Raw genomic sequence first — 7,522 nt, forward strand, 5'->3', positions numbered from 1 at the left:
ATTTCCTGAGACTCAATATATGTCTTGACATGTGTGCGCCTGCCTGGAGCTTGTATTATATAAGGCGTCTTTATGCCATACAGCATTTGTCATTTGCTTAGTGTCTTGTTACTGTTGTAATTTATGATGTGTAGACTACTGTCTAATGGTGTTAGAGCCAGTATTACTACCGGTCACAGTGCATGAGACTCATACATGACTTTTCTCTTTGCCTGCTTAGCGTAGCTCCCTGCTCCTCTGTTTGCGTGCTACCAGCCCGTGAGGCGTGTGTCTTGCCCATCCCATCTTCACTGTGTTATGTTGGACTTGTCTTCTCTGTGAGCAGAGTCTCCTTCCCAGAGCAGGTGCTTTCTCTGAACTCTTGGCTTGTAAGACTGCTGGGAAAGGCCCTCCCTAGCCCCTCAGTCAGATAGATACATTTACCTGCAGAGCTCAGCTTGGGAGAAAGAGATTAGGCAGAGAGCACATAGGGGAAGGCCCACAGAGCACACTTTATTTTACATAAAAGCTCGGGCTTGTGGGAGGACAGGGACATGAGGGTTCTCATGGAAAGAAATCCCAGGAGTATTGATGGCTAGGCCCTGAAACACAACAATCCCGGAATGGCCAGGCACAAGATGCCTCTGCAATAGGCCTGACCCTAGGCTTCCGGAGTTCTTGATCTCCAGAGGCTCCAGTGATCTAAGCCCGATCAGGGCTGTGCCCGACCAGGGCGCGTTGGGATGGCGTTAGGGACGCGTAAAGGGGCGCAGGGCGCAGAACTCTGCCCGTTTCACCCCAGCATTTTGGGGAGGACACAGAATCTGGCAAAGCCAGTGGGAAGGATTTTCCAGGAGGAGAGTTCAGTGACATGATCTCAAACACAATAGTGCTGGTGATCTGGCGGGTGCATTCTGTGAGCCACTTCTGTCAGGAGCAGCCTGCCATCATGCCCTGATAACCACAACTCTAGTACCAAGCCAGTGACCTCAGCAAATGCAAAGACATTATTACTTATAGTCTCCTGCATCTGATTCTTGCCATCATCATGTGAAACGTTGGCGTTATCATGTCTGCTGCGCACACTTTGTTCATATGTGTACAATTTAAGTGTGTGAACCTGACCACTGTCTTGGACAGAGCTCTTGCTGTGAACACACCATGTGAAGCATTGGTGGTTCAGTGGTAGAATTCTCGCCTGCCACGCGGGAGGCCCGGGTTCGATTCCCGGCCAATGCAAGGTTGCTTTCTTTTGACTTTGTTTTCGAAATGATATATATGAACTCAGTGGGGAATAAAATGGTAAGCAGTGACCCCGACGTGATTTGAACACGCAACCTTCTGATCTGGAGTCAGACGCGCTACCGTTGCGCCACGAGGTCCTTACACTTGCAGCCTTCGATGCCAGATGAACAAATGCTGTGGGCCTTTTGACTTATTTTCCTCTGCTTATATGCCTACGGTTGTATTACAGGGCCTGGCCTTTTGTTTTCTATCCTAATTATTGAAATTGACTGCAGGTGCAGTGAGAACGCTGAGGATTGAACTATTCAGGGAAAGGATCGCACGCAGGAAAGAGCAAAGGTACGTATCTGTGTTTCATGCAGACAAAAGGCTACGTCCCTGGGTGGGCTTGAACCACCAACCTTTCGGTTAACAGCCGAACGCGCTAACCGATTGCGCCACAGAGACTATTGACTGTATACATTTCCTGAGACTCAATATATGTCTTGACATGTGTGCGCCTGCCTGGAGCTTGTATTATATAAGGCGTCTTTATGCCATACAGCATTTGTCATTTGCTTAGTGTCTTGTTACTGTTGTAATTTATGATGTGTAGACTACTGTCTAATGGTGTTAGAGCCAGTATTACTACCGGTCACAGTGCATGAGACTCATACATGACTTTTCTCTTTGCCTGCTTAGCGTAGCTCCCTGCTCCTCTGTTTGCGTGCTACCAGCCCGTGAGGCGTGTGTCTTGCCCATCCCATCTTCACTGTGTTATGTTGGACTTGTCTTCTCTGTGAGCAGAGTCTCCTTCCCAGAGCAGGTGCTTTCTCTGAACTCTTGGCTTGTAAGACTGCTGGGAAAGGCCCTCCCTAGCCCCTCAGTCAGATAGATACATTTACCTGCAGAGCTCAGCTTGGGAGAAAGAGATTAGGCAGAGAGCACATAGGGGAAGGCCCACAGAGCACACTTTATTTTACATAAAAGCTCGGGCTTGTGGGAGGACAGGGACATGAGGGTTCTCATGGAAAGAAATCCCAGGAGTATTGATGGCTAGGCCCTGAAACACAACAATCCCGGAATGGCCAGGCACAAGATGCCTCTGCAATAGGCCTGACCCTAGGCTTCCGGAGTTCTTGATCTCCAGAGGCTCCAGTGATCTAAGCCCGACCAGGGCGCGTTGGGATGGCATTAGGGACGCGTAAAGGGGCGCAGGGCGCAGAACTCTGCCCGTTTCACCCCAGCATTTTGGGGAGGACACAGAATCTGGCAAAGCCAGTGGGAAGGATTTTCCAGGAGGAGAGTTCAGTGACATGATCTGAAACACAATAGTGCTGGTGATCTGGCGGGTGCATTCTGTGAGCCACTTCTGTCAGGAGCAGCCTGCCATCATGCCCTGATAACCACAACTCTAGTACCAAGCCAGTGACCTCAGCAAATGCAAAGACATTATTACTTATAGTCTCCTGCATCTGATTCTTGCCATCATCATGTGAAACGTTGGCGTTATCATGTCTGCTGCGCACACTTTGTTCATATGTGTACAATTTAAGTGTGTGAACCTGACCACTGTCTTGGACAGAGCTCTTGCTGTGAACACACCATGTGAAGCATTGGTGGTTCAGTGGTAGAATTCTCGCCTGCCACGCGGGAGGCCCGGGTTCGATTCCCGGCCAATGCAAGGTTGCTTTCTTTTGACTTTGTTTTCGAAATGATATATATGAACTCAGTGGGGAATAAAATGGTAAGCAGTGACCCCGACGTGATTTGAACACGCAACCTTCTGATCTGGAGTCAGACGCGCTACCGTTGCGCCACGAAGTCCTTACACTTGCAGCCTTCGATGCCAGATGAACAAATGCTGTGGGCCTTTTGACTTATTTTCCTCTGCTTATATGCCTACGGTTGTATTACAGGGCTTGGCCTTTTGTTTTCTTTCCTAATTATTGAAATTGACTGCAGGTGCAGTGAGAACGCTGAGGATTGAACTATTCAGGGAAAGGATCGCACGCAGGAAAGAGCAAAGGTACGTATCTGTGTTTCATGCAGACAAAAGGCTACGTCCCTGGGTGGGCTTGAACCACCAACCTTTCGGTTAACAGCCGAACGCGCTAACCGATTGCGCCACAGAGACTATTGACTGTATACATTTCCTGAGACTCAATATATGTCTTGACATGTGTGCGCCTGCCTGGAGCTTGTATTATATAAGGCGTCTTTATGCCATACAGCATTTGTCATTTGCTTAGTGTCTTGTTACTGTTGTAATTTATGATGTGTAGACTACTGTCTAATGGTGTTAGAGCCAGTATTACTACCGGTCACAGTGCATGAGACTCATACATGACTTTTCTCTTTGCCTGCTTAGCGTAGCTCCCTGCTCCTCTGTTTGCGTGCTACCAGCCCGTGAGGCGTGTGTCTTGCCCATCCCATCTTCACTGTGTTATGTTGGACTTGTCTTCTCTGTGAGCAGAGTCTCCTTCCCAGAGCAGGTGCTTTCTCTGAACTCTTGGCTTGTAAGACTGCTGGGAAAGGCCCTCCCTAGCCCCTCAGTCAGATAGATACATTTACCTGCAGAGCTCAGCTTGGGAGAAAGAGATTAGGCAGAGAGCACATAGGGGAAGGCCCACAGAGCACACTTTATTTTACATAAAAGCTCGGGCTTGTGGGAGGACAGGGACATGAGGGTTCTCCTGGAAAGAAATCCCAGGAGTATTGATGGCTAGGCCCTGAAACACAACAATCCCGGAATGGCCAGGCACAAGATGCCTCTGCAATAGGCCTGACCCTAGGCTTCCGGAGTTCTTGATCTCCAGAGGCTCCAGTGATCTAAGCCCGACCAGGGCGCGTTGGGATGGCATTAGGGACGCGTAAAGGGGCGCAGGGCGCAGAACTCTGCCCGTTTCACCCCAGCATTTTGGGGAGGACACAGAATCTGGCAAAGCCAGTGGGAAGGATTTTCCAGGAGGAGAGTTCAGTGACATGATCTGAAACACAATAGTGCTGGTGATCTGGCGGGTGCATTCTGTGAGCCACTTCTGTCAGGAGCAGCCTGCCATCATGCCCTGATAACCACAACTCTAGTACCAAGCCAGTGACCTCAGCAAATGCAAAGACATTATTACTTATAGTCTCCTGCATCTGATTCTTGCCATCATCATGTGAAACGTTGGCGTTATCATGTCTGCTGCGCACACTTTGTTCATATGTGTACAATTTAAGTGTGTGAACCTGACCACTGTCTTGGACAGAGCTCTTGCTGTGAACACACCATGTGAAGCATTGGTGGTTCAGTGGTAGAATTCTCGCCTGCCACGCGGGAGGCCCGGGTTCGATTCCCGGCCAATGCAAGGTTGCTTACTTTTGACTTTGTTTTCGAAATGATATATATGAACTCAGTGGGGAATAAAATGGTAAGCAGTGACCCCGACGTGATTTGAACACGCAACCTTCTGATCTGGAGTCAGACGCGCTACCGTTGCGCCACGAGGTCCTTACACTTGCAGCCTTCGATGCCAGATGAACAAATGCTGTGGGCCTTTTGACTTATTTTCCTCTGCTTATATGCCTAAGGTTGTATTACAGGGCTTGGCCTTTTGTTTTCTATCCTAATTATTGAAATTGACTGCAGGTGCAGTGAGAACGCTGAGGATTGAACTATTCAGGGAAAGGATCGCACGCAGGAAAGAGCAAAGGTACGTATCTGTGTTTCATGCAGACAAAAGGCTACGTCCCTGGGTGGGCTTGAACCACCAACCTTTCGGTTAACAGCCGAACGCGCTAACCGATTGCGCCACAGAGACTATTGACTGTATACATTTCCTGAGACTCAATATATGTCTTGACATGTGTGCGCCTGCCTGGAGCTTGTATTATATAAGGCGTCTTTATGCCATACAGCATTTGTCATTTGCTTAGTGTCTTGTTACTGTTGTAATTTATGATGTGTAGACTACTGTCTAATGGTGTTAGAGCCAGTATTACTACCGGTCACAGTGCATGAGACTCATACATGACTTTTCTCTTTGCCTGCTTAGCGTAGCTCCCTGCTCCTCTGTTTGCGTGCTACCAGCCCGTGAGGCGTGTGTCTTGCCCATCCCATCTTCACTGTGTTATGTTGGACTTGTCTTCTCTGTGAGCAGAGTCTCCTTCCCAGAGCAGGTGCTTTCTCTGAACTCTTGGCTTGTAAGACTGCTGGGAAAGGCCCTCCCTAGCCCCTCAGTCAGATAGATACATTTACCTGCAGAGCTCAGCTTGGGAGAAAGAGATTAGGCAGAGAGCACATAGGGGAAGGCCCACAGAGCACACTTTATTTTACATAAAAGCTCGGGCTTGTGGGAGGACAGGGACATGAGGGTTCTCATGGAAAGAAATCCCAGGAGTATTGATGGCTAGGCCCTGAAACACAACAATCCCGGAATGGCCAGGCACAAGATGCCTCTGCAATAGGCCTGACCCTAGGCTTCCGGAGTTCTTGATCTCCAGAGGCTCCAGTGATCTAAGCCCGATCAGGGCTGTGCCCGACCAGGGCGCGTTGGGATGGCGTTAGGGACGCGTAAAGGGGCGCAGGGCGCAGAACTCTGCCCGTTTCACCCCAGCATTTTGGGGAGGACACAGAATCTGGCAAAGCCAGTGGGAAGGATTTTCCAGGAGGAGAGTTCAGTGACATGATCTCAAACACAATAGTGCTGGTGATCTGGCGGGTGCATTCTGTGAGCCACTTCTGTCAGGAGCAGCCTGCCATCATGCCCTGATAACCACAACTCTAGTACCAAGCCAGTGACCTCAGCAAATGCAAAGACATTATTACTTATAGTCTCCTGCATCTGATTCTTGCCATCATCATGTGAAACGTTGGCGTTATCATGTCTGCTGCGCACACTTTGTTCATATGTGTACAATTTAAGTGTGTGAACCTGACCACTGTCTTGGACAGAGCTCTGCCTGTGAACACACCATGTGAAGCATTGGTGGTTCAGTGGTAGAATTCTCGCCTGCCACGCGGGAGGCCCGGGTTCGATTCCCGGCCAATGCAAGGTTGCTTTCTTTTGACTTTGTTTTCGAAATTATATATATGAACTCAGTGGGGAATAAAATGGTAAGCAGTGACCCCGACGTGATTTGAACACGCAACCTTCTGATCTGGAGTCAGACGCGCTACCGTTGCGCCACGAAGTCCTTACACTTGCAGCCTTCGATGCCAGATGAACAAATGCTGTGGGCCTTTTGACTTATTTTCCTCTGCTTATATGCCTACGGTTGTATTACAGGGCTTGGCCTTTTGGTTTCTATCCTAATTATTGAAATTGACTGCAGGTGCAGTGAGAACGCTGAGGATTGAACTATTCAGGGAAAGGATCGCACGCAGGAAAGAGCAAAGGTACGTATCTGTGTTTCATGCAGACAAAAGGCTACGTCCCTGGGTGGGCTTGAACCACCAACCTTTCGGTTAACAGCCGAACGCGCTAACCGATTGCGCCACAGAGACTATTGACTGTATACATTTCCTGAGACTCAATATATGTCTTGACATGTGTGCGCCTGCCTGGAGCTTGTATTATATAAGGCGTCTTTATGCCATACAGCATTTGTCATTTGCTTAGTGTCTTGTTACTGTTGTAATTTATGATGTGTAGACTACTGTCTAATGGTGTTAGAGCCAGTATTACTACCGGTCACAGTGCATGAGACTCATACATGACTTTTCTCTTTGCCTGCTTAGCGTAGCTCCCTGCTCCTCTGTTTGCGTGCTACCAGCCCGTGAGGCGTGTGTCTTGCCCATCCCATCTTCACTGTGTTATGTTGGACTTGTCTTCTCTGTGAGCAGAGTCTCCTTCCCAGAGCAGGTGCTTTCTCTGAACTCTTGGCTTGTAAGACTGCTGGGAAAGGCCCTCCCTAGCCCCTCAGTCAGATAGATACATTTACCTGCAGAGCTCAGCTTGGGAGAAAGAGATTAGGCAGAGAGCACATAGGGGAAGGCCCACAGAGCACACTTTATTTTACATAAAAGCTCGGGCTTGTGGGAGGACAGGGACATGAGGGTTCTCCTGGAAAGAAATCCCAGGAGTATTGATGGCTAGGCCCTGAAACACAACAATCCCGGAATGGCCAGGCACAAGATGCCTCTGCAATAGGCCTGACCCTAGGCTTCCGGAGTTCTTGATCTCCAGAGGCTCCAGTGATCTAAGCCCGACCAGGGCGCGTTGGGATGGCATTAGGGACGCGTAAAGGGGCGCAGGGCGCAGAACTCTGCCCGTTTCACCCCAGCATTTTGGGGAGGACACAGAATCTGGCAAAGCCAGTGGGAAGGATTTTC

General features: G+C 49.2%; 12 non-coding genes across 12 annotated transcripts; 4 read left to right on the top strand and 8 right to left on the bottom strand.

Annotated features, from left to right (window-relative positions):
• Positions 1–1,147: 1,147 nt before the first annotated feature.
• On the top strand, positions 1,148–1,218 carry TRNAG-GCC (transfer RNA glycine (anticodon GCC)). Its single transcript has one exon. It is a non-coding gene; the product is annotated as a tRNA-Gly (tRNA).
• A 71-nt stretch (positions 1,219–1,289) lies between these two features.
• On the bottom strand, positions 1,290–1,361 carry TRNAW-CCA (transfer RNA tryptophan (anticodon CCA)). The gene has a single exon. It is a non-coding gene; the product is annotated as a tRNA-Trp (tRNA).
• A 236-nt stretch (positions 1,362–1,597) lies between these two features.
• On the bottom strand, positions 1,598–1,671 carry TRNAN-GUU (transfer RNA asparagine (anticodon GUU)). The gene has a single exon. It is a non-coding gene; the product is annotated as a tRNA-Asn (tRNA).
• A 1,145-nt stretch (positions 1,672–2,816) lies between these two features.
• Positions 2,817–2,887, top strand: TRNAG-GCC (transfer RNA glycine (anticodon GCC)). Its single transcript has one exon. It is a non-coding gene; the product is annotated as a tRNA-Gly (tRNA).
• A 71-nt stretch (positions 2,888–2,958) lies between these two features.
• TRNAW-CCA (transfer RNA tryptophan (anticodon CCA)) lies at positions 2,959–3,030 on the bottom strand. Its single transcript has one exon. It is a non-coding gene; the product is annotated as a tRNA-Trp (tRNA).
• Positions 3,031–3,266: 236 nt separating this feature from the next.
• Positions 3,267–3,340, bottom strand: TRNAN-GUU (transfer RNA asparagine (anticodon GUU)). Its single transcript has one exon. It is a non-coding gene; the product is annotated as a tRNA-Asn (tRNA).
• A 1,145-nt stretch (positions 3,341–4,485) lies between these two features.
• Positions 4,486–4,556, top strand: TRNAG-GCC (transfer RNA glycine (anticodon GCC)). The gene has a single exon. It is a non-coding gene; the product is annotated as a tRNA-Gly (tRNA).
• A 71-nt stretch (positions 4,557–4,627) lies between these two features.
• On the bottom strand, positions 4,628–4,699 carry TRNAW-CCA (transfer RNA tryptophan (anticodon CCA)). Its single transcript has one exon. It is a non-coding gene; the product is annotated as a tRNA-Trp (tRNA).
• A 236-nt stretch (positions 4,700–4,935) lies between these two features.
• Positions 4,936–5,009, bottom strand: TRNAN-GUU (transfer RNA asparagine (anticodon GUU)). The gene has a single exon. It is a non-coding gene; the product is annotated as a tRNA-Asn (tRNA).
• Positions 5,010–6,170: 1,161 nt separating this feature from the next.
• Positions 6,171–6,241, top strand: TRNAG-GCC (transfer RNA glycine (anticodon GCC)). Its single transcript has one exon. It is a non-coding gene; the product is annotated as a tRNA-Gly (tRNA).
• Positions 6,242–6,312: 71 nt separating this feature from the next.
• Positions 6,313–6,384, bottom strand: TRNAW-CCA (transfer RNA tryptophan (anticodon CCA)). The gene has a single exon. It is a non-coding gene; the product is annotated as a tRNA-Trp (tRNA).
• Positions 6,385–6,620: 236 nt separating this feature from the next.
• Positions 6,621–6,694, bottom strand: TRNAN-GUU (transfer RNA asparagine (anticodon GUU)). The gene has a single exon. It is a non-coding gene; the product is annotated as a tRNA-Asn (tRNA).
• Between the last annotated feature and the right edge of the window lie 828 nt (positions 6,695–7,522).

The sequence above is a fragment of the Lissotriton vulgaris genome, chromosome 1_1 (genome assembly GCF_964263255.1).
Source record: "Lissotriton vulgaris chromosome 1_1, aLisVul1.2, whole genome shotgun sequence".
Taxonomy (NCBI): Eukaryota; Metazoa; Chordata; class Amphibia; order Caudata; family Salamandridae; genus Lissotriton; species Lissotriton vulgaris.